Source organism: Chamaea fasciata, unplaced genomic scaffold (genome assembly GCF_029207755.1).
Source record: "Chamaea fasciata isolate MVZ Bird 193981 ecotype frontalis unplaced genomic scaffold, bChaFas1.0.hap1 SCAF_22, whole genome shotgun sequence".
In the NCBI taxonomy this organism is placed as follows: domain Eukaryota; kingdom Metazoa; phylum Chordata; class Aves; order Passeriformes; family Sylviidae; genus Chamaea; species Chamaea fasciata.
The window spans coordinates 1,867,677-1,893,405 of record NW_027094107.1 but is presented as its reverse complement, the minus strand read 5'-3'; the positions used below and the strand labels follow the sequence as shown (position 1 = coordinate 1,893,405).

Sequence of the window (25,729 nt, the reverse complement as noted above, 5' to 3'; positions counted from 1 at the left end):
GGTCTGGAGAACTTGGGGCATCAACTCCCACTCCAAGACAAGGAACCTCCCACCACGGAGACACGACGAGACTGTGACGCTGTGCTGTCTTATTTTCCACCTCATCACTTCAGATTTCTAATGAGAGAAAATCCAAACTTCCGGTCGGATAAACCAAAAATCATCCTTCAAACTCCAAGCAGAGACACACCCCCAGGGCTGGTCCTGATCCCTGCCATGGGTCAGACAAGCCGTGGCTGTTTGGATTCAGTGTGTGGTGCAGAGGGCAGGATCCTGCTTGGGAAGGGGCTGTGCTGCATCCACGTGAGACAGACACCAGCAAGAGTGGGGGAAACAGCTCTTCAGGAGGTGTGGATTAAAAACCTTCCAGCAGAAAAACCTGTGTGCCAAAGGGTGTTCCCACCACTGGCTGTCCCAAAAAACCACTAAAGAGAGAAGAGGAACAATGCCCTCTCTGCTGGCTGGCAAACACAGAGGTGGAGATGGAAGGATAAATCACGCAGCTCCCCCTTCCACCATTTCCCTAACGCTGGTGAAATATCCTCCACAATGGATGGAATCGAAGTCCGTCGCCAAGTTCAAGAACGCATTTAATGCAGATCTATTCATTTCAAGGAGTGGCTGCACAATGGAAAGCTTTCCCCTTCAAAAATTATTCCAAAATGCACGCCTGCTTTTCATTCTTCTGCATCTTAACATTTAAAAAATACAGCATATTTGTAACGAAGACACACGTTGTATAAACCTCAGCCTGCTCTAAGAAGTAGATTTCACAAAGACTTGTCATGGTACAGGGACAAGGACCACTTGTTGATAAATTACTTTCACTCCCGGAGTGGAAAAGTCGTATTTGTACACACCGTAAGTGGTGCTATTGTTGAGCAATCTGATGGAAGTCCAGCAAAACACGTCGTGCAGGTTTTTATTTAACCTCATTTAAATCAAATTAAGCAACAGGGATGGTGTGCAGGGACAAAGCAGAGTCCTGCACATAAATGAACCAAATGTATCACTGAGTGCCACATCCAGTCTTTCCTTAAACACCTCCAGGGATGGGGACTCCAGCACCTCCCTGAGCAGCCCCTCCCAAGTTCTGATCACCCCGACTGTGAATAATTTTTTCTTAATGTCCAACCTGCACCAGATGAGCTTGGAGCTTGGATCCAGGTAAGCTTTACACTCCCTCCCAACCCAAATCACTCTGTGATTCCATGATTTGCTGAAGGAAACATTTGGTACCACTGCAAGAGTGACACCCGTGCATAAAAAAAGAAAATCGTAACGAAATCCCTCTGACCATAAAGGCAGTGTGGGTACAGAGCTGAAAGTGAAGACATGCAAACCACACAAGAGCCTTTTAAAATCAAAGTCAGGGCAAAAAGTGCATGGGGTAAGTGCTGCCCAGGGAGAAGAGCCTGGGGTTTGCTCCTCCTGAGCCCCAGGGATCCGTGCCAGGGAAACGCCACGTCCACCCCAAAATGAGGAAGTTCATTTGGAAGATTTAGACTCCTGGAAATTAGTGCAGAGCTCCAGATCACAGAGATAACAGGCTGCCTAAAACTGACCTGGGATTTCATTAGAGCTGATAACGGTGGGAAAAAAACCCTTCCCAAATGTGGAATTACAAATTCAGTCTGTAGAAACTCTTTCAAAGGTATCTCAGTTAATGCAAATGATGTGCAGGCGTTTGATTTGCAGAAAATCAGGGATTCTGCCTCTGGGAGCAGTGGCAGGAGCAGCAGCTGGTGGGCACGGAGGCTGCAGGGAAAGCGGGGCTGAGCTTTTGCCAGGATGGACAGAAAGGAACCAAAATCCTGGTCCTGGACCTCTAGTGAACTCTACCTGCAAAATCCCAAAGCCGAATTGATCAAATCTTGTCTTTGCTGAAAAAAATACATGACCATGGTGGGATGAAGAGTGGTGGGCAGTGGGCAGAGACGTGGTCACATGCAAGAAGTCACCACCACTCCAGCCTTTCTGCTGATGCCGTGGAGATCTTTTCCTGACTGAAGAATGGGCAAGTGGTCTGGAGACACTGACACAGACTCGCAGAATAATAAAATGGTTTGGGCTGGAAGGGACCTTACAGATCATCCCATTCCACCCCCTGCCATGGGCAGGGACACCTCCCACTGTCCCACATCCCAATGTCCAGCCTGGCCTTGGACACTGCCAGGGATCCAGGGGCAGCCCCAGCTGCTCTGGGCACCCTGTGCCAGGGCCTGCCCGCCCTCCCAGGGAACAATTCCTGCCCTGTCTCCCATCCAGCCCTGCCCTCTGGCAGTGGGAAGCCATTCCCCGTGGCCTGTCCCTCCATCCCTTGTCTCAAGTTTCTCTCCTGGAGCCCCTTCAGGCCCTGGAAGGGGCTCTGAGCTCTCTCTGAGCCTTTCCTCACAGGATAGGAGTCACGTCACTTCCATCACCTTTCTGGCCTCCTCTGGACTCGCTCCAGCAGCTCCATGGCCTTCCTGTGCTGGAGGCAGCTCTGCAAGTGGGGTCTCACATGAGCCAGCACTGTGAAATGTCCACCCTTTGTCTCAGCAAGAGAGATGAGAGCAACAGCCCACCGAATAAACTCCAGAGCAATGCATAAATTAAGTCCTAAACCAGTCCTCCAGCTGTGCCCATGGCTCTTGTTTAAGTAAAAGGCATTAGCACAGCATCTGAAAGTCACCTGGAGGATTCCTGGATATTACCCTGGCGAGGTGACGCCGCGAACGGCGCTGCAGGCAGAGTCTGTTTTCCGAGCCCGGATCTTAAAAACGGGGATTGGCGTATCCAAGTGTATTTAAAGCGCAGGGGACAGGCTGCTCTCCCAGCAGGACGGGGCCTGCAGCAATCCAAAGGCACGGCTTTTGGCTCGCCACGCTGCAGAGGTTAATGGGGAAGGTGCCGGATGGCGTCTCCCGGCCTGCTTGCTAAACCCACATGATATCCCTGCTAAAATCCTCGGAGCGGGAGCTGATAAATGGGCTGTGCTGAGCTCAGGGCTGCACGGCTCATGCTGCACCCCAAGAAATGTGAGTGGTTTCAAAACGAGCCAATTTAGCCTGGGCACGGCGAGGTGGAGGCTGTCAGCGCCTGAGTCAGCTCAGCCAGGCCCTGGCGCCCATTCCAAGGGCTCGGGCTCTGCTCTCAAAGGTTTATTTGCAACTTGGTCGATATTTAAAAACATTTTGGGGTTGGAGTGAGTCCAGGGAAGGGGAGGGAGCTGGGAAAGGGGCTGAGCCTGGAGAAAAGGAGGCTCAGGGGGGACCTGGTGGCTCTGCACAGCTCCCTGACAGGAGGAGACAGCCAGGGGGGATTTGGGATCTTATCCCTGGGAACAGGGACAGGGGGAGAGGGAACGGCCTCAGGCTGGGCCAGGGGAGCTGTAGATTGGATATTGGGAAAATTCCTTCATCCAAAGGTTCTTCCAGCCCTAGCACAGGATGTCCAGTGGTGGAGTCCCCATCCCTGGAAGGATGTAGAAGCCATGTGGATCTGGCACCTGGGACAGGGGTGAGGGGAGTCCTTGGCAGTGCCGGGGGAGTGGTTGGAACAGACAGACTCAGAGGGATTTTCCAGCCTGAATGAGTCTGTGATTCCATGACTGTGTAGGAAAACCAGAGTTCTTGCAGGGGCAAGCAGCAACCTGAGAGCTACAACCTCTGGTTTAAAACAGTTTATGGGATGGATTTAAGGTTTCTGCTTTGGGTTCATCCTCACCTGAAAAACATAAAAGGTCTTGCCAGAGGAGTGACTTATACCAGCAAGAATTAAGTGCTGTAGAAAAGAAGCAATTAAACCACTCACAGTGATTCAGTCCATAAAACATTTTCACTGCTATTTGCCTGGGAATAACTTGCTAGAAATGACAGACCCCACTTATGTGTAATGGGTTTTGGAAGAGGTGGGAATCCCCTGGGACAAGACACCCAGGCATCCCTGCAGTGCTCTGATTCTGCACCCAATCCCAGCCAGGGCCCTGGATCCTCCTTGCTGATCTTTCCAACCCCAGTGATTCCGTGATTCTGTGAAAAAAGCCAGACCCAAGGAAGCAAGGGAGCAACTGAAGAGCACAGCTCAAGGTGGAGACTTCCAAGGCTCACATCAACTGAAGACATCTTTAAAATCTGAGACTATTGAACATTTCCTGGCCTTTTTTCTGCAGTAGAGAGGCTTGTTTCAAGGAGATAACTCATCCAAAACTGCTCTGGTGCCTGGCCCAAAGAAGAGGGGCCAGGCTGGGGGCGCAGAGGATGCTCCCCATCCCTGAGCAGGGAGCTGCCACTCAAACACCTGGACAACAACCAAGCAGGGTGGGGAGGAACTGGGCAGAAATGTCTCCCAGTGGTGACTTTGGCCCCCCAGCCACCTTTCAGCTCCACACCGTCATTCCAGGTGCAGCCGGGCTCCCTCGGGAATCCTCCCCACGCCGTCAGCCCAGGGACAGGCAGGAAATTTCCATGTGCAAGCCCTCCAAGGCTTACCCAGTCCGGTTCTGTGCCTCAGTCTGCCAGATGACAAACGTCCTTGGCTCCCATTTACCTCAAGATGTGCTGAGAGCCTTTCAGAAATTAAACCTCTTTATTCCGAGGTAAATGACGCATGTTTTGCTGCACAATCTCGTTCCCTATTATCCCCCGTGCCCAGCACTGAATGCAGGTGTCACAGATGGTGCAACTCCATCCCACTAAAGGGTTTTTGCCCTCCTTTCTTGGAGCCAGGAATATTTTCTCTCAATAGCAACCAGATCTCTGGGTTGAATTGGCTCCGTCGTGTCATGTCACTGCCGCAACTCCCCTGTCTACCAGCACAGATTTCTCCTACTGTTGCTTCTCCTGGCATGGATCTGCCAGTATTTCATTAGCAGATCCCTGATATCTGTTCTTTGGAGAGATGGGGAGGAAAATGACAGCGTTCCTCTCGCTCCTTGGGCCTGATTGTGGCAGGGAGGTGAGGCACCACAGAATTTATGCCCGGGTTTAAAAGGATGCGCTCAGTTTGGAACTCAAAGCGCTTGGTTTTTTCACCTCGGTTAACAATCCAGCAGCACTGCAGATTTTAAATGATCTAAATTTAGTGCTTCCAGCTCGCCCTGTGTGATCAGCTCTGACTGTTTGGTGTCTTTCCCAGTGCTTGAGCTCCTGGAGTTGAGACCCGACAGTCTCACCTGAACCAAAGCCTGCGCCTGGCCCGTCAAACTGTAAAGGAATGCTTGAAAATACGAACCAAGTGTGACTTGGAAGCTCAAAAACCCAGCACACACATAAAAGAAACCAGGATTTACTTTTTAAATCGCGTGGTTTAAGCCAGTCTCACAATTTCTGAGCATTTAAGGATTCACCATGTTCCTCATCTTTTATCATTTATCCAGTCTGTTCGTATTTTTTCCCTGAGTCCACCCTTACACGTTCCCAGTTGCTGCAGCTCCTGCTCTGATTTACCTGCATGATGTCACCATTGCATTAAATGGTGTTGATTTGCTTGGAACTGCATTGTTGATTTGCTTGGAACTGCATTGTTCCCCTCTTTTTACAGAGGTTCAAAAAAGAAAAAAAAAAAAAGCAAAAAACCCAGTTCTGAACGGCAAACTAAATTGGACTTAAAATAGCACGCAAAGAGCATGTGTTTGGCAGCAATTCCCTATCAAAGGTCCCTTTAACAGGCACGAGCACCTTCTCACGTCACAAAGTAAAGAAAAACAGAAGATGCACGAGAGATTTTTCTTGAAAATCTTACAACATGAAGATGCATATCATCCATAAAAATACTCCCCAGCAAGTTAGAATCTACTTTTTAAAACCACAGCCCTAAAATGGCTCAATGGATGAAAACCATTTTTGGTTTTCTGGGGGTTTTTTGTTGGTTTCTTTTTTTTTTTTTTTTTTTAAATTGCATCTGGGCTGACAGCTTGAACACTGAGCTGCAGCCTGTGAGACAGAAATACCAACTTGCTCGTACCAGCAGTGCTGCTCCCAGTCGCTGTAATGATCTTAATCAAAGAGTATTGTGACAAAAAAAGGAATTCTGGTCTGCCTGCCTTTGGCATATCCTAAATATCAGTGTCCACATTCCACATGATGCAGCTGGAAAAGAGAAATTCCCTCCATGGCGAACCACAGAATGGTTTGGGACGGAATGGACCTTAAAGATCATTTTGTTCCACCCCCTGCCACGGGCAGGGACATCTCCCACTGTCCCAGGTTGCTCCAACCCTGTCCAACCTGGCCTTGGACACTGCCAGGGATCCAGGGGCAGCCACAGCTTCTCTGGCCTCACCACCCACACAGAGAAGGATTTCTCCCTAACATCCCATCTATCCCAATATCCCTCTGGCAGTGGGAAGCCATTCCCTATGTCCTGTCCCTCCATCCCTGATCCCAAGGCCCCGTCCAGCTCTCCTGGAGCCCCTTTGGGCCCTGGAAGGGGCTGTAAGGCTTCCCTGGAGCCTTCTCCTCTCCAGGCTGGACACCGCCAGCTCTCCCAGCCTGGCTCCGGAGCAGAGGGGCTGTGTGTGGCAGGCTCAGTGTTCCCACAACTCCAGGCTATCCCTCTGTGCCCCAAAGCCAGCAGGAAGCCAAGGGGACAAACGCTGCCTCTTGTCCTTCCCCTCCTGCCATCCCTGCCCCAGATCTGCCCTTGGGAGAAAGGGCTGCCCTGGGCAAAGGAGACGTGAAATATTCATTAACACCCCCTGCCCTGGTGATCTGCAACGCCAGGTGCTGGCTGACCAGGTGGGATTGCCGTGCCCTGCTCCAGCAGGCACCAGCAACTCCACCAGGACCACGGGCAGGAGCGTCCCAGCAGGAATGACCCCACCTCAGCAGCATCCCAGCAACCAAAGCAACGACGCTGCGACGCTGCTGATGTTAATTACTCAACCTCACGTGCTAAGGCAGGTTTAAAAGAACAGCCACCTGTGACCATCTCAGCCTGCCCTGCTGTCCCCCAGGGTACCCTTGTACCTGGGCAGGACCCAGCCCTGCAGGGCTCAGAGCCCCACGGGAGCCTTTTCACCCCTGCTGGGAAAAGGTCACGCTCCAGTTTGTGGCACAACAGGTGCTACAACACAGGCAGGGAAACGTGGGCAGCAGCAGGAGGAGGAGGAGGAGGAAAACCAACGGGAACAAACGCCTGGATAGGGAAGGGAGATGCTCTATTTAAATCCTGTGTCAGTTCCAAGGGAGGCAAAACAAGGTGAGGAAACAAACGCAAGTGCTCCTGCCTCCCACCGACCGCCAGATGCAGAAATAGGTCGTGCGAGTTCAGATAACGAAAGCGCAACGCGCAATACTATTCCTGCCACACACAGCCCCACGTGGCCGGGGAGCTGCTGGATGCAGGCAGGCTGTGTCTGCGGGAATGTTGGGAAGAGGCTTTCCCTCTGCCAGGTAGGCTGTGGAGGAAGAGCTGGAATGCCGTGTCTCCCCGTGGGTGACAGCGCTGTCGCGGAAAATGTTTAAAAAACCTTACAAGGCCCTGGGAATCTGTGCTGCCGGGAAAAGAAGCAGGAGGAAGAGGGGTTTTTTGAAGGCAGCCCGAGAGCTGGCAGTCTGGAATCTGGGGCTGAACCAATGGAGAAAGCAGAGGAGAACCACAGGATCATCAAGCTTGGAAAATGACCTCCGAGATCACCAAGTCCAGCCCTCGCCTGGACACCAGCGTGACAAATAAAGAATATCATGAAGTGCCACAAGCACTCGGTTTTTGAACGCTTCCAGGGATGGGGATTCCACCCCTGCCCTGGGCAGCCTGTCCCAATGATTAACCACTCTTCCAGTGAAGAAATTCTTCCCAATATCCAACCAGCCCCTCCCCTGGCCCAGCCTGAGGCAGTTCCCTCTCCCTCTGTCCCTGTTCCCTGGGATAAGATCCCAAATCCCCGCCGGCTGTCCCCTCCTGTCAGGGAGCTGTGCAGAGCCACAAGGTCCCCCCCGAGCCTCCTTTTCTTCAGGCTCAGCCCCCTTCCCAGCTCCCTCATCCTCTCCTGGGGCTCCAGCCCCTTCCCCAGCTCCCTTCCCTTCTCTCCAGCCCCTCCATGTCTTGTCCTGAGGAGAGGAGCCGTGGCAGAGGCGCTTTGTCCTGAAAAGCCTGGAACGCCGATGCTAATAATAACAACCTCCAAAAGCCTGACCGTATTTATCCCGGGAAAAACAAAGAGTGAGCATCTGTCACCAGCCCTTGCTTGCCAAGATGCAGCTTCCAAAGTACTCCGTGGACTCCAGATTGGCAGTTCTGGGCAAGCCTGGCCGGAGCAGCACGAGTGCGTGAGCCACACGTGTGTCACCAGCCTGGACACAGCCCCCGTGTCCCCAACACCTCCCCTGCCAAAGGTGGAGCTTCCCCTCGGGCTCTCCAAACCCCTCAGGTGATGAGTCCGTGGGTGCTGTGGCTGGGATCACAAGTCCCAACTTGAGCTGCTTGGGCCTGTTTTCCTAAAATTATTTTTCACCAGGAAGAGCCTGTCTCAGCTCCACAAAGGCATTTCCAGAGTCCTGCTGGAGAACTCGTGAGGAAAAGCAGGAGAAATCACAGAAATTCAGCTCCTGGTATCTCAGTTCAGATCATCACAGCAACTCTGTGGCTCCTGGGCATTGTCTGTCACCTGTTCCGTGGGCTGGTGACAGAGAGGGCTGAGACTGCAGTAAATCCACCTTGGATTTCCTCCCTACCAAGGCACAAACTCTCCATCACTTCCCAATTTTCTGCTGCCTTTAAAGCTGACACTTACACACTGCACGGACCAAGGGTGACTTTCCTTCTGGGTGTTGTCACTAAAATAATCACCACCGGCTGCAGCACTACTGGAAACAAAACGACATTTGCATTTCACTCCACCGAAGTGGCTTTGCTAGGCGGGAGCATCCCTACCCTTGCACCCTGCCTGTGTTTTGGGGAAGCAGAGCACAAACAGAAACAGGAATAAATGTTCACATGGAAACACAAGTAGATTTAGGTGCAGCTTCAGACTTAAGAAAAGCACAACACAGATATGAGCAAAGCAAACATTTCCTCTTTATTAGCTTCAATTAAAGAGCTATTTTGTTTGAACTTCCCTCTTCTGTGTTTAAGCTGCACCAAATTTGCATCATTGTTTGCAGCCATAAAATCAGACAATCATGGAATCACTGGGGAAGGAAAAGGCCTCGAAGATCTTGGGAGTCCAACCGTTCCCACAGCACTGCCAAGGCCACCACTGCCCCACGTCCCCAAGTGCCACATCCACACAGCTTTTACATCCCTTCAGGGACAATGATTCCACCACTGCCCTGGACAGCTCGTGCCAGGGCTGGACAGCCCTTTCCATGAGGGAATTGTCCTTAATATCCAATCTAAACCTCCCCTGGGCCAGCCTGAGGCCGTTCCCTCTCCTCCTGTCCCTGTTCCCAGGGATAAGATCCCAAATCCCCCCCGGCTGTCCCCTCCTGTCAGGGAGTTGTGCAGAGCCACCAGGTCCCCCCTGAGTCTCCTTTTCTCCAGGCTCAGCCCCTTGCCCAGCTCCCTCAGCTGTGTGAGTGGGAAAGAAACCACTGGAAAAGTAGCCAGACTTGGAAGTGGGACCGGTGGGTATTCACTGTCCTCATCCATCAGTGGCGAAAAGAGAACTGAATCTGAAGTTCCTTTTATTTAAACAGTGTGATGCCATAGTGGCCATGCTGAGCAGAGATGGGAAGCGCTGACAAAATTCACCCCCAAAATTCCCTCTTTCCACCACGTTCCGGGCAAAGGAGCTCACTGGAGCAGTCCCTGTGGATAAAGATCCCGATGTGAAACCAGGAGGCAGCACTGCCCTGCACTCCCTGACCCTGAGAAGACACACCGGCATCACTCCTCATCACCCCGGGGCTCAGCAACACATCTGGGTGAGGTTCAGCCGACAGGGAAACACCAGGAATGGTGACGATAATGACAATGATGAGGAGGGAAAAGAATAGGGGCGATGATGATAATGGCAGTAATAACAGTCATAATAATAATTACCCCATTAATTTCCTTAAGGTGTCATTAATTTTATACGACTCCTAAATACATAATATAAATGTATGTGTATATATATTAGATATTATAAATGAATATGTAATAGACATATAGTGTGTGCTGTGTATATAATAAATAAATATATGCATAATATAATATTTTAAATAATTTTAAAGCCCCATGCACATTAACTGCCTAACTAACTAAATAAATTTGAAATGGTGCCTCAAGGCCCTTTTGGCCAGGAAGGGATGGATGTACCCAGGGCTGAGGTGCTGCAGCTGGGTCCAGCGTGTACCAGGGGCTGGGGGGCTGAGAGGGATCCAGCAGGGCTGGGTCCAGCAGGGATGGCTCTGGCACCTCCAGGGCCTCTGCCCGTTTGCAGAACTGGAGCCAGGATCCAAACCCATCCCTGTCCTGCTGCCAGCCCCCGGTAACTCTGCTGAGACTGGAATCACTGAGCTCTCACTGCTAAAAAGCCCCTTTGAACGTGCTGGAGTGTCTTACATAAGATGGCAATAAACTGGCACCAAAAAAGAAAGCAAGTAATTACACTACTGCCTTGGAAGCTTTGAGTCTGTGCTATTTGGGAACAATCTGAGGATTTTTTTTTGTTAGGCTTATGAGGATAATGGCGAGAACAGCAAAGGTTTGGAGGTGGGGTGTCCAGCTTTCAAGCTCCCATGTAAAATGCAGGTCTCCTTAGAATTTCACAGCCTGACAGGCACGACCAGAGAGAAGCAGGAGACATTTCTGCCCTCTCCTAGCAGCTTATGTATTATTCCTTAAAAAGTAAAAAATAAAAAAAAAAAAAAAAGGAAAAGAAAAGAAAAACTTTCAGAGAAATGTGGTGCCTTTATTCCCTTGTGTTGTTTGAACCGTTTTTCATGGCACTACACAATGAGCTTTCTTCGGGAAGTAGAACAGTAGCTTTTCCTCAGACCACAGTAAAGCACTCACAGCTTCAGTGCCTTGAGAAGGTGGTGGATAAAATAAAATAAAAAAAAAAAAAAAAAAGGGAGAAGAAACTAAAAGGAAGAGAGAATGAATGGGGAACTTGAATCAGGCAGAAAAGGGAGGGGGGGGGAGAAGGAACAGGCATCAAATGCAGGGATAACTGCAAAGCACCACCACACTGCTGACCAGGAAAAAAGGAATTGTAGATGAACCGTGAGTATGACAAAGAATCCCTTCAACAAGTTGTCTTTTATCACAACTTTGCTGCTCTACAGCTACGCTGCAACCCGGAGAAATTGCATCATGTCAACAGCAAGTTTATGGAGATAAACTGACTGGAGCAGGGGAAAGATGCTGCAGTCACTTGTGCTTCCCTGCCAGGCTGCAAAGAATTCCCTGAGAACAGCACACACAGGGCAAGAGAACCAAAACACATCCCTGAAAGGGGCAGCTCCAAAATCTCCCTGGAGGGAATCTCTTAAAAATCATCCCAACCAAACCCCCAGCTGTGTGAGCAGGGGCATCTTTCGCTAGATCGGGTTGCTCAAAGCCATAACCTTTTGTGGAGGTTTAGATTGGATTTTAGGAGAAATTTCTTTGCCCAAAGGGGTTGTCCAGCCCTGGCACAGCTGGGCTGTGCAGGAGTCCTCATCCCTGGAGGGATTTAACAGCCGTGTGGATGTGGCACCTGGGGACACGGGTCAGTGCTGGCCTTGGCAGTGCTGGGGGAGCGGCTGGACTCCACCTGAGAGGGTTTTTCCACCCTGAACAATTCAATGATTCTCCTGTGTGATTCGCAGGCTCTCTGTGATCCTTCCAGGAGCACTGGAGGGCTTCTCCTGCTCCCTTCCCCGGGCTCCATTCCATGCCCTCCCCTCCGCCGCAGCCCCGAGAACGGCTGCTGGCTCAAATGCAAATAGTGCACACGCAGGCACAGGAGCTTTTTTTAAATTCTGAAAGCTGAGACTTCTAAGTTTATCTCAGAAGGACACTGGAAAGATGAATAGGGAGAAATTATGCAGAGAAAGAGAAAATATTCAAAGAGTGGAATTATGTATGCATAATTGCCTGGCTCCCTGGGGTGCACGGGCGAGTACACCAAGTCACTTTGTGAAATCATTCCCCACAACTCCTGTATCCTAATTATAGTGCAGTAAGTGGGGAGAAGCTAATTTTTAAACAGTCCTGATGGGGTAACTGGAAGAACCATAAGGATGCTGTTTAACCCCTTGCCTACTGGGAGGCCTCAAGCAAAGAAGCCAACACAGGAGGAATAAATGAAATGCTGGTGAAGCCAGCCAATGCATCGTTCTCTGCTTGATTTATTAAAGGTGGCCAGCAGGAGAACCAAGCAAGCACAAGCCTTCAGGTTAGAGGACAAAAAAAAAAAAAAAAGGGGCAGAGCTGAAAAAAAAAGCCAAAATTTTAAAAAACACCAGTAAACATGACCTCTTGCCCAGGCTTCAAAGGAGACTGGAGGCAGCATTGTGGCGTCTCTGTGTCCCTCTGCCCCGGACAGCACATTCTCAGCCAAAAGCTTTTTAAGTCCTAAATATGCCTGTGCAGGAACCTCTTTATCCATGCAGAAAATGCAACCACAGCTGCCTGGTACCTCAGCACAACCCCCAGTGCAGCACGAGTACCTGCCGCAGACAGAGCCCTATTGAATGCTCCCTGGAATCATGGCTGGCATGGGAAGGACCTGGTTCCGGCAGGGATCTGCCGATCCAACTCCTCATGAACCCCTCACAGGTGACAGACATCGATGAGACGGCAAGAAAGGACAAAACTGGGCGGTTTTCCTGCATTATCTGTGCAATGCTCAAACCTGATCTCTTTACAGGAAAATAAAAGGCGGTAGCAGGACAGCCCCGCCCTCAAGGTGTGGCAGGAGAGGTTTAGGTTGGATAATATGGAAAATTTCTTCCCCCAAAGGGTTGTCCAGTGGTGGAGTCCCCATGGCTGGAGGGATTTAACAGCCAGGTGGAGGATGTGGCACCTGGGGACATGGGGTCAGGGGTGGCCTTGGCAGTGCTGGAGGAATGGCCGGACTCAAAGACCTTAAAGGGTTCTTCCAACCCAAATAATTCCATGACCCAACCCACGCTCTCACACCATCCTGCGAGCTCAGCTCATGCAGAAATCACCCATCAAAGGCCTTTTATTCTCAAGTTTAAGCCAACCAAAACCCCTCCTGGAAGTCCTTACACCCGGACATTTTTACTAAATCCCCTTTAAATTTCTCAGCCTGGTAGTGTTTGTTCTCGTTCATTCCAAACCCCTTCAAAATGTTCCAATTAGCATTGTTTTTCCCCTGTCGGAACAGATGCAGGCACACAGTGTCAAAAAAGAAAGAAAGAAAAAAAAAAAAAGATAAAAAGATAAAATACACCATTTACCCATCCTAGACAGACAAAGAATGATTCCGTCCCTCAGCCATGCCTTGCACAATACCACTAAAAGCATGAAAACACCACTTAGGACTCCCAGGGATGCAGCACATGCGCGGGGCTGCGGCTGCTGCAGCCCTCCGAGCGCAAAACACCTGGATTCCAACATCTGCTGCCAAGGGAGAGAGGGGAAAAGCAAAGGCTTTCACTCCAGGTTGCATTATTTTGAATCCCCAGGGTGTTTGGGCTTTTTGTATTTCTGCCACGCCTTTTTGAGGGGAGGGACCCCTGGAGCTGGATCCCCTTCAGGAAAGCTCTTAGCCTGGAAAAGGGAGGCAGACGCTTGCAGGGCCCCTCTCTGAGAAAAGCCACCTCCAAAATTTTATAGATAGCCACAGGATTTAAGACCAGAAGACCATTTAGGAGGACCTCCTACAAAAATAAGCAATTAAATCTTCCCCAGTCACCTCTTTGTTGAGGCCAGTTCTTTGTTCCGAGGAGAATTTCCAGAAAGCCGCGCTCGACTTCCAGCCTTGATCTCAGATCTCAGCACGGGAAGAACTCTCAGTGCAGTCTTACAAATGATGAACTCTGCCAAGCCCACATTAATACCTAACCCTCGTGCTCAGAAAATTATATATTCTGCTCAAACGGAATAGTTTTTTTTTTTTTTCTTTTTTTTTCTTTTTTTTTTTGGCCAAAGTAATAGACACAATTTTGCTACTTAATCCTCTCCTATTGTCTCAAGCTCACTCAAATTACAGCCATTTGAACTGTGATCTGAGCTCCCCTGTGCTTAAGGAACTAATTAGACCAAGGACAGTCGAACTTCCCAACTTCCTGAATACTAAATTCCTTGTCTGGCCAAGAGCCACAGGATGAGCACTTGGTGGTGTGGGAAGGGGAAGGAGGGAAGAGCAGAAGCAGGTCCCAGGTGGGTGACGGCTCCAGGGACATCCCAGTGCCTCCCTGTCAGCCCCAAGGCAGGGGAACAACCACCAGGAGCTGACAAAAGAATCACTACGGAGTGAAGGAGACAGCTCATGTTTTCTCTATTTCCTTGGAAAGAAATGTTCTCTTCCATCTGAAAAAAAATGAGGAAAACCTGAGAGAGAGGCTCAAAACATTGTTCTTTGGGGCACCTGTGCCAGAAGAGGAGATTCTGGTTTACAATCTCATTTTGGGGTGGGATTCCATCTCTCTCCTTTGAAAACCTCAAGGAGGAGCAGCACTCGGTTTGCCCGAGGTCAGGGGCCCCTCAGGTGAGGGGTCTCAGGCTGACCCTCGTGTCACTGCCTGTCCTGTGCTCTCCTCTCCAGCAAGGGCAGGGTGACACAGGCAAGCAAACCTCAGCAGATCTGGGGTGGCAGCAGGCTGTGGCACACGAGGCCAGCGCTGTAAAACACGGACACACAGCGTTGTCCAGGCAAATTGCCTTCTCTTGGGAGAAGAGAGGGAATCAGGCTCCAGGGGTAATGACATTTCAAAACAGATGTAAAGGAAGGTTTGAGGATGAGAAGAAGGGCTGGGACCACAACATGTTGGCAGCAGCACCTCACCTCCAGCTCCAGTCTGGCCCCAGAGCAGGAGTAAACCAAAGCAAGGATTTCCTGAAAGAAGGTTTATTGCTGAGCCTGGTTTGAGGTGACACCTCCTGCCTGCCTGACAGGACAACAGGAATGACAACACCTAAGCAGAAACTGAAATTGCTGTCTGCACTTGAAGACAGGTGGCTCTGTCTGGACTAAAATGTGCAAATAAATTTGCACCGCTGGTGTTGGACTCTCTGGGTGAGCTTCAGGGCTGTCAGTAAGACTCACAGAATGGTTTGGGTTGGCAGGGACCTTAAAGAACAACTTATTCCATCCCCCTGCCATGGCAGGGACACCTTTCACCATCCCAGGCTGCTCCAAGCCCCAGTGTCCAGCCTGGCCTTGGACACTTCCAGGGATCCAGGGGCAGCCACAGCTGCTCTGGGCCAGGGCCCCATTAACCACACTGATTTCATACAATCGTAATTACAAGGGAAATACCCAAAGAAGAAGCCTGTACAGATGTCACGACACAGAAAAATTTCCTGGATGCAGCAGCACCATGTTTGCCATCGGCAGACAAGGGTGGAGGAGTCACCACAGGCAGACAGGTCACAGGGCGAGGAGGGCACAGTGAGGCTTCACAGGGCCAGATGTGTCTGCTGTCCTTTCACACCATCGCCTCCTGCAGACGAGATGTCAGAGGAGAGTTTAGGGAGGATCCCTAGGCACTGAAAACATTCCTGCAGGAGCTTGTTCAAACCACTTTCAGTGTAGCACCAGAGGAAACCTGCAAGTGTTGGGAAGGCCCAGCCGGGATATTCCCCAGGACACGCAAGGGGTGTTCCAGAGGCAGAGACTGCAGGACCAAGAGCCCCTGGGCAAGGGCAGGAAGGAGGAATCCTAGGAGAAAACTGAATTCAGGCAGATTTCCACAAGGATTTGCAAAGTGGCTAAGAGGGGGCCAAAGGACTGAGGCTTAGCTGGGTCCTGGGCACCTCCTGGAGGGAGATGATCACGTTGGGCCGGGCCCTCCACGACGGGGACCCCACAAGGAAGATCCAAGCAAGTCTCACCCTGAGCCAGCCCCAGACCTGCCCAGGGGAACAGGGAGCTCGTGTCACTTTTCCACCCTCAGAGCTTCGGCTGGGCGCGGATGATCTTGTGACAAGAGCGATGGATCCTGATATAGCAGCACTCGAGATAAACGCTGCTGCAGAAGGGCTCTTGTGAGAGGATTGGGAGTGAAGAGGAGCTTGGAGGGACGGATGGTGAATGAGGAACAATGGAACATCACCAGCTGCTGGGAGCGCTGAGCCACCTTTTGTACAAACACACCTTTTCGGGGTGACACTTGAAACTACCTGCAAAACCGTTTCTGATTTCCAAGCCTTCCTTCCACAGTCCTCACAGAAGCTTTTTGCCATCAGCACAGCCGCGTTTGGATGTGTCTGATACAGAGAGTTCCTCTGTCACCGGCCCAGAGTGCTCCTGCAGCCCCAGGCAGAAGCATCTACACCTCTGCAGGTGAGCACATCTCCCCAGCTCACCTCCTCCCTGCAGTCCCCAGGTGCTTCGGAGGGATGTGCTCCAAAATCCCGGGCATCATCACCATCCTGCTGTGGACCTGCTGTACCCCGGGGTGTTCACCTGTTAAACACCTCCAAAATACCACAGCTGCACATCTCCCAGCTGCCTCTGGTCAGACCACAACCACACCAGCAGGAAAACAATAATCCTGGCGCCTCAAAGCTGTCAGAGCACGGCCCAGCACGGCAGCACGAGCACCGGAGCTCTCATCTCAGAGGGGCTGGTGGCACATGGCACAGAGAGAATCCCAATCCCTGCAAAGCCAAGAGGAGCTGAGGCACACCAAGACATCCTTTGAGCAGGATACACCACCTGGGACACAGATCCGTAGACAGACAACAGCTTCTTCAGGGACCTGATTCCTATAACCACATCAGCTTTAATTTTTACACTGACTTAAAAAAAAAAAACAAACAAACCAACAAACCCACACAAACACAAGCATAAAACTGGGAATCTTGCCCCACTCCTTGGCCAGGTAAAACCACATGAAAGCTCCAGCTCTGGCTGGCGCAGTGGCCAGGATCAGGAAGGGGAGGGAATGTTTATGAAATGGTTTTAACCAATTCAATTTTAAGGCAATTTGTGCGCAGCAGCAGAGGCAGCCCTGACTGCAGCAAACAGGGAGCAGGCTGGATCAATGGCAGGGTGGAGGTGGGGGCAGGAAAGCAGGAGCAGCAGACTGTGGCATTGAGGCTAATGGCTTTGGAGGGATTTATTCCGTGAGAAACACAGCTCAGAGCCACGCGGGGTCTGTGCCGGGAGCACGGCAGCGCCTCGCAGGGACAGCCCCCAACTCCAGGGAGGATCAAAACCAAACACTCCAGGAAAAGCAGGAAACTTCTCCTCTCACAAGAATAAATAAAGGACACTTAATGCATCCAACCAGGCCTTCTGCAAAGCCCAAAAATTCTGCCGAAAAAACCACAAAAACCCACCCAGCAAGGTAAAAGCTCCAGCACTGTCCCCCACACAAAATCCTGCTGCCAGAAATGGGGATGGGCTCTTCATTTTCTGTACCAACAAGGGAAAACCCAGGGAAAAATTTCCAACCCCTTCCCCAGCTTGGTCCTCAGCAGCAAAGCTCCACCTGGAGACACCGTTTCCCCTCTCCCTGGTGGCCTTCATCCGTGCTTTGGATGAATACTCAAGGAGTGGACGGCGAGAGCTGCTTTGGGGATAGAACAAAGAGAAGTGACTCTCTGGACCCTGCTTTTAACAAATGAGGGCAGGGATGGCCTCTGATGGCTCCTGCGAGGTGGGATCAGCAGCTCTGGATCCCTGCGCCGGCAGAATTTGCTGGGAATTGCTCCTGATGGTGTTTGCAGCCCAAGGATAATGCGCTGCTCTTTCCACATCCCACTATCTCCATGCCCAAGCACATATGGTCTGGCTAAATAAGAAGCCTTGGAAAGGCTGTCAACAAGACTAGAGGAAGGTGGGCATCTGTGCAGAAACATATGTATGTCCCAGCACTGCACTGAGAGCACGGAGAGGATGCCCAGAATCCCACCAAAACCTGCCTGGGTCCAGCAGAACTGCACCAGGGACACCGTGGCTGCCACTTCCCTTTGTGCTGTGGGACTGCAAACCCATCCTTCTGCTTCCAAGGAGCCTGCTGCCAGGATATCTGAGATGTTCCCCACTCGGGTCCAGCATTTCAGGGCATTGCTGCTCCAGCCCTGGTTTATGGACCCACTTATGTGTTTGCTTCGAAGTCTCGTGTGTTTGCTTTATGTTCATCTGTGAAAATCTCCCCCACGGTACTAAAGGCAGTGGAATAATCTACTATTTCAACCCGCATCCCTCAGAGAATTCTGCAGTTAAAAAAAAAAAAAAAAGAAAAAAAAAAAAAAAGAAAAGAAAAAAGAAAAAAAGGGGGAAAAAAACCTGGTTGAATTTGATTAAACCTTTGGAATCTCTCCAATATTTCCAGTTATTCCATCTGTAGAAACACTCTACTGGCACTTGGCACACTCAGAGCTTTAACTGCCTTCTAAATCAGCAGCAGTTCTGCCTAACAATTTGGCATTTGCACAGTGCCTTGTAAATCACCCACCTTACATCTCTGGGTACGAGGACCAAAACCCTCCAAAAAGCCCATTGCTGCCTCAGAGAAATTCTTCAGGAAGAAAACACCTTCTTATGGGCTCGTCTCTTGACCCAAAGAGGGGGACCCCGGCATTCGGTGGGCACGGTACTGACACCCAGGCTCCTGATGTTACTGTGGCAGTAAAATAAAACAGAAACCCAACGCAGCCAGCTGCTTGCTGCACTGCTATCAGAGCTTCTTTTCTGCTTCTGACCTTTCTAGAACCCTCCAAGAGGCATTAATCTGTACCAAACCTCCCCAGGATCTAAGGCTGACGCAAGGTGAAGGTGTTAGTGTCCTGGTCCTCCCACCATGGAGGGAACAATCACGATTCTGTTGGCCGAGATTTGTTTGGGTTTTTTTTTTTTTGGTTCTTTTGTTTTTGGTGGTTTTTTGGTTTTTTTTTTTGGGGGGGGGGGAGTCAGGAACCAGGCTCGGAAGGGCTGCAGCTCCAAATCAAGCCACAAAGCAGCAGGAAAGCACTCAGCAATATCAGCAGCGATTTGTGCATTTCTTGCAAACAAAGAGCAGAGAAGGTCGGCGTTGTTACCTCCCTGCTTCCACCTCTTTTGTCTTCCCAAACCGTTGGGAGGCTGAAAACCTCCCCTTCCCAAACTGCTCGTGGCTCCAAGCTCTTCTGAAAACCCCTTATCTTTATCCACACCTGACCCTCTTTCATGCCTCCCCATCGCCGACGTGTAAGGAAATCATCAATTTAAGCACTACACTCGTGCCTTGCCCCTCGCCTGTGCCTCAGATGTTGTTTTCTGTGAGTCCTTCCCAGCATGGATGTGGGCTCTGAAGTGTGTAGGGGGAGATATAAAAACAAGGAAGGAGAGGACGAGGCAAAAAAGCAAAAGAAACACATGGAGTTAACTCTCCTCCTCCTGCCCTTTGCTTCTAAAATCTCACTGATTTTCACACGTGCTGCCACCCTGCAGCATCAGAAGCCCAGGGTCACCTGAGGACTTTGAGGTGGTCACTGGGCCACGCAGGGTGACCACCTGGAATGTGCCAGCAGGACAGAGTTCAGGGCTTTGTGATTAAAAAGGGCTGGCCACCACAGCCAGGGCTGGGAGGGAAATTCTGACTTGTTTTGCAGGTGGAGATCCAACAGGAAGAGTTGGAGTGCTCTGGGCCTGTCCCACTACGAGAGGTAGTGCCTCCAACTGGTTCACTCATTAATATTCTTTAGGAATTAGTGGCTTAATTGATGCTTCCCATGCCAACGCTTGAAAAAAAATTGCATTTTGTCCATCCTTTTGTATCCTTTGCTCTTGCCCTGCTTGGTGTCTTTCTTCTTTTAACTGCAAGGAGGAACGATTGCCCTCCTTGGCTGCACTAGGAGACCTGCAGCAGTGAGCACCCACAGTGTCCTGCACCCGTTTTCCATCAGTTCATCAAGCGGAGCAAGGTCCCATCCTACATCCACCACGTATCAGCAGGATCCTGTGCCACATCCACAAGCCTGGGGTTTGGGTTCCCCAGAGAACAGCTTAACCCCCCCTCTGCAAGGAGCTGGTGGGGACTGGGTGTCACTGGGACACCCAAGGGTGCTGTTCCCCCAGCGTGTCCCTCCTGCCTCCAGCACCGCCCTGGCACGAGGGGCTGGAGCAGGAGGAAGGATCCTCACCGGGAGCTTTGGAGAAGGAGAGCTGAGCTAAACGCTGCCCACCAGGGCTGGGGTTGTGGCCACTCAGCTCTGCAGCCACTCTGCACACGGGGAAAATGTCTGTTCCCTCCCGGCCAGAACCCCTAAAAATAAAAACTAAGCAGAGCTGTGCCCGCAGCCAGCGATGCATACGAGATGACGGCCTTCTCACCGCGAGAGCAAAAGGGCAAACGAATCACGTTACACTCCATGAATAAAAACACAGTCTTAATGCACAGCGACTTAATGATTCCGTTCTGGATGCACGAGACAGCCTGGCCTCCTTTGCAGAGGTGCTGAGCATTCCCAGCTGAGCTCCTGGGGACAGCCAGGACTCTGCACTCTCCTGAGACCCCTCCACTCTGAGGAAATCCCCCCACCTGGCAGGGAGGTTTTCCCTGAGGTCTGTGAAATTAAAAGCTCTCAGCAGCGGGCCTGGGCTAAAGAGCTCGAATCTCAACCTGCTGCACCCGAATCCATCCCTGGGAGGGTGGGATTAGGGGTTGCAGCTCTGTTTGAACTGGGCTTTTATTTCATGCAAAGTGAAGAGAAACAAGCCCTGCCCACGACGGTGCCCCCGGAGCAGAGAGAGTCCTGCACCCCCTGGGATGTTCTCACTGGCACCAGGAGGCCACCACAGTGTTTTCCCAGCCCGCCCTGGCACATTCCCCGTGCGCAAGCGGAACGGGAGGAGGAAACAGCATTTCCAAACGACCTCCTTGGCCAGGTGCTCATGGAGCTGTTGGAGAAAAGCACACTATGGAGAGATGGCAGAGGAAAACCAAATCCCACCGTGGTGGCATTATTGGGAAGGGGCTTCTGCACAGCACAGCACACAGGGAGAGTGGGAATCACCTCCACTGGGACCCTGCTGGGGTGCTGAACACGCCAACGCCCCTTTCCGGGCTCCCCGTGGCATTTAAACCCAACCCTGTCCCCATTTTGTTTGGTAAACCTTGCTTTTCTCTTCTAAACATCCCCCTGCAAGGGTGGGATTCCCCCCAGCAGCTCCAGTGTCCCATCCCTGTCACATCCAACAGCAGGCAGGGCTGGCAGTGTGGGCTGCACCCCGGGCTGGCAGAGCCTTCCTGGGAGGGACTGAAAACCCTCCACACCTTCACTGTTTTCCTACATCGGCTTGGAAAATACAGCCCAGGACAACCTCTCCCAAACAACATCAGTCCTCTGGCAAACAAAAGGAAGTCAAAGGCAAACTATTTATTGCCAAACCCTCTTCCTTCGTTGTAAAATACTGCTTAATTTTATCCCTCAGGCATCTATTATCTCATAGCCCATATTATTTTTCCAGCTATTACTGCTTAATTTTCCCCATCCAAAAAGTCCGCGCAGACACCAGCCAATTTCTGTCTTGGCATAATTGTTTAGGAGAAACAAGCAGCTGTTTCACTGGGGTCCTAAAGAATTGATGGGCAATCCCTGCTTCTCCTTTCTTTGTCCACAAGAAACCTTTGGAGGAAAGTCACACGTCCTCTGCCACCAGCACTGTCACGCTGCCAGGGGACAGTCTCTGATCACGGGGACCCTGCAGAGGAAGGAGAAGCTGGGGGATCCACCAGCCCCCTCATTTACAGCCCCACACTGTGCTGGAAATAAAGGTGAGCATAAATACTTCTCTTTTTTTTTTTTTTTTTTAACTTTAAATAAAAGCTGCTGAATTTAATCAAAGCTTAGAACAAAAAGTAAAACCTGTGGCTGATGGAATCTGCCTGGACCGCTTCTGCTTCCGATTTCTGATGGAATTTGTTTTACCTCTTGTTGGTTTGGTGGGGTTTTTTTACCAGCAAAGCTTCTGTGGGGGCTCAGAGTATTTCACAAAATGCCAACACTGGCCGTGCAGGTAAACACGGGACATTCTCCAGGCCCAAAGTCCATAACCCTTGCTTTATGGAGACTTTGGAGAAGTGGTTACCAGCATCAGCACACAACTGACAGGGGTGGAGGTTTGCAGGAGAGCCCCCCAGGAAACCATCTCTGCTTCCCAGACTTGCAAGGGGCAGATGGAGGATGGCAAACAAGCTTAGGAGCTCACACCAAACAAAAATGATCGAGGCAATTGAGAAAAGTACAAAATGGCAAAATATTGTAAAGGCACACAAGGAATGATCAAGTCACTGGCAAAGTCTGTGAACGTCCAGGTGTGTCCGTGAGATGGACAGAGAGCCAGGAGCACATCTGGCCTGCATTCCCAGCAGCATTTTCCATGCTGGGGTGTGTCACAGGAACATGGAATATGCTGAGCTGGAAGGGACTAACACAGTGATTGAATTCAGCTCCTGGCCCTGCACAGGACACAACCCCATCTTGTCCCTTAGAACCATATCCCAGCCCTCTGGCAGCCTTGGGACCATTCCCTGGGGAGCCCGGGCAGTGCCCAGCACCCTCTGGGGGAAAAACCTTTCCTGGTCTCCAACCTAACCCTGCCCTGACACAGCTCCAGCCAATTCCCTGGGCGCTGTCCCTGGGATAGGGATATATTTCAGCCTAATTCCAATTTGGGTTGAACATTTGCTGAGCCACTGCTGACACCCTTTTCCCTTCAGACATTATGGTAGCATTGGGAGTCTGGGTGCTTGTGGAGTTGACTTTTTGTGTCATGAAGCACCTGCACACCCAAGAGTTCCCTGGTGAGTGGGCAGGAAGGGATTTGTGATAACGGAGGGAATGGGAAAACACTTCTTAGGGACCATGGAAGAGCCTTGATGGGCTCAGCACGTGACGGAGCATCCCCCACGTCCTCCTCCATTTTAACACCTTATTGCTGCTCCTGAGAAAAGGCATTTTCCTTTCCTGTGCTGGCTTTAGATGTTCAATTAAAAAAGCAGCTCCCAAGGCAATGGGAAGCATCAGAGCTTTGCTCCAGCCTTGTCCAGTGGGTGTTCCCAGAGCAAACAGGAGCTGCAAGGAAAGGCCGGATGGCAATGAGTCAGGGAGGCAGAAAGGCGTGAAAACAGGATGAATGGGAAGGCAATAAACCCGCAGTATTTCACTGTGGGCCTCAGCTCCTGGATCACCTCCATCCATCAGCGTGAGCAGAGCCAGGCAGGGCTGTGCTCACATCGGTGGCACTGGCACAGGAGGGGCTCTGGCCACGTGGGAGCATCACCCACCACCCTCCAGCACCTCAGATCCCCCTCCAGAACAGGAAAAACACTCCAGCTTTTACCAGCATCTCACTGGGAGAAAAAGTGATGGGGCAAATCCCATAACCAGGCAAAGGAGCAATCCAGGAACAAAAATCCAGGCACGAAACATGGCAGCTTCTTTTCGGGACCAAGATGGGAAACCTCCCCTCTCTCTTTATCGACAAAGAAATCACAAAAACATCACCAGGAAACAGAGGATGGGAACTACCTCAGTGCTTTACTTTCTGGAGCTCCAGTCCATTTCAGAAAGAGTCACTTCTTTTTCAGAAGGACCTCGACAGGTTCCTGCACCTCCTGCCATCGCTGCCCATCTCTTGCTCCAGAGGTCCAGCCACGATTTCACAGCAAAAACAGCCATGCACAAGCTTTGCCTGCACATCAGGCTCATGGCATCTCACAGCAAGCTGGCACCTCCCAAAACACAGAGCTCGGCAGCCTCCTCAGTGACCTACAGCTTGGACACGGGCTGGGGCAACCCACCCAGGCTGTGAATAAATCCCACCGCTCTCTCCCCAAAAAGAAGCAAATTCCCCGTTAGAGCTGCAGCAAACTCAGGCAATCAGCAAGAAGAAAGCTTTTTAAAGAGATATAACCCAGGATTTCTGTGTTGAAACACACACCACAGATGGTGGAGCAGACGAGGATTAATTCATGAATCATATTTCTTAAACGATACAATCTCTCTTTTCACTTCCATACTTTCCCTTTTTGACTCAGAAGCAGGGATTTAAGATGCCCTTCCCCGATATGAATTTTGCATGAACAAACATTGCAGGGGTAAAAAAACCCAAAAAACCAACAAACCCACAACAGCAATAAGCCAGAAAAACCCAGATGTTTAAAGAGAAGTTCTCAAATGAGAGTGAAGGCGGATCCTGTCCATCTACATGAGAACACGTGTGGAAATACAATATATGCAAGCACAGAGCTGGGATTGGGGTGGGAAAACGAACTCCCCACCATTTGGAGCTCACTAATGCTTCAGCCAGGGTTCTGAATTTCACAGAAGCTGATTTTCTATCTCCTCCCATCTCACTGGCCACGCTCGCAGCGAAAGGAAAGCCCGAAGGCAAACATTTCCAGGGAGAGGCCTCCTCCAGCCCCCATCAACGCTTCCCTGCGGAAAATCCCGGCACAGGCTGCTCTCCAGGAAAAGCTCACGGAGCTGAGGGACTGCAGAGAGCAGGAGCAAGGCAATTTAAAAAAAAAAACCCCAACCATCCTGCCCCACGCACACGGCTCACCACCCCAGCTGAGAGGGGTTTGAAGTGGGGAAGAGAGAAGGAAATGACACAAGAGCTCTTCAGCAGCGGGAGGCTCCGATATCCCGGCTCCCTCTCAGCTGGGAAGCTCCTTCAGACCAGCCAAAGCCATGCCAGCCTGTGCAGAGCCTCTGCTTCCAGCCGGCCAGGGGCACACAGGGATCCAGGGCGGGCAGAAGCAGCACCAACACTCCAAACTGCCCCTCCCGGGCACTTTCTCACCTTCCTTTGATCAGCAAACCAGCGTTTCAGTCGGGTTTTTTTTTTCCCCCCCCTGCTTTGCACCCAGAGCAGCTGTGTGTGTGCTTAACAGCTTCTTTACACAGTCTTGCACTTCCTATTGTAGCTTTACACACAGAATAAGAGTGGAAAAAAAAAAAAATATCACTTACCCTTCAATTATTTCAACCTTTCCCTGCTCTGTGCGTGACGTGGGCTTCTCTTTTGGTTACTATTTCCAGATTTGGTCTTTGGGTAGGTGAATGGAAGAGGAGAATGACAGGAGTTGTATTTGATGACGATGGAGACTGTAAAACAGAGAGAAGCATTTTCAGCGCAGAGCAGTCCTCCCCTATACGCACAGATCAGATTATATTAAATTAAATTAGTGACACCTACATAAATGCTTCCTACTGTTTTTATGCACACATACAAATATCACAACTGTCAAGGAGAATGCGGCTGTCAGTGATACGGCAGGGGGGAAAAAAGAGCAATTTCTAAAATGGAAGGGGAAAAAAAAGGGAAATCTAGGCTAACAAGCAGCGTTTGAGCAGCAGCGGAGGGGGGCTGCTGCTGGTCTGCAGGAGGGCCGGGAGGCCGCTGGAAAGGGCTGGAGCAGAGGACAGCGTGGAGAGCACATGGGTAGAGAAACTGCAACGGCAACCCTCACAAAACGCTCCTGCTCTTCCCAAAACACCACATCAGCCTGGGAGAAAGCGAGGAAGGAGCCGAGAGCTTCAGGAAACACAATCCCCCCCATCCCCTGGAATGACGGAAGGACTCCTAGCACGGGAAGGAATTAGTAACGTGGTCATCGTAGCAGCAAGTACCCCCCTAAAAATCAGATTAATCTCCCACCATCTGCTTTAATAGCAGAATTTCTGCTAAGTGGTTTTCCCCTACACA

General features: G+C 50.8%; 1 protein-coding gene across 1 annotated transcript in view; it reads right to left on the bottom strand.

Moving 5' to 3' along the window:
- The window catches only part of NEXMIF (neurite extension and migration factor), a 47,358-nt gene extending 22,278 nt beyond the window's left edge, over window positions 1-25,080 (bottom strand). The window contains exon 1 of the mRNA XM_066202485.1: window positions 24,994-25,080. The gene's annotated coding sequence lies outside the window, so the exon portion shown is untranslated. The remainder of the gene's footprint in view (window positions 1-24,993) is intronic.
- Between the last annotated feature and the right edge of the window lie 649 nt (window positions 25,081-25,729).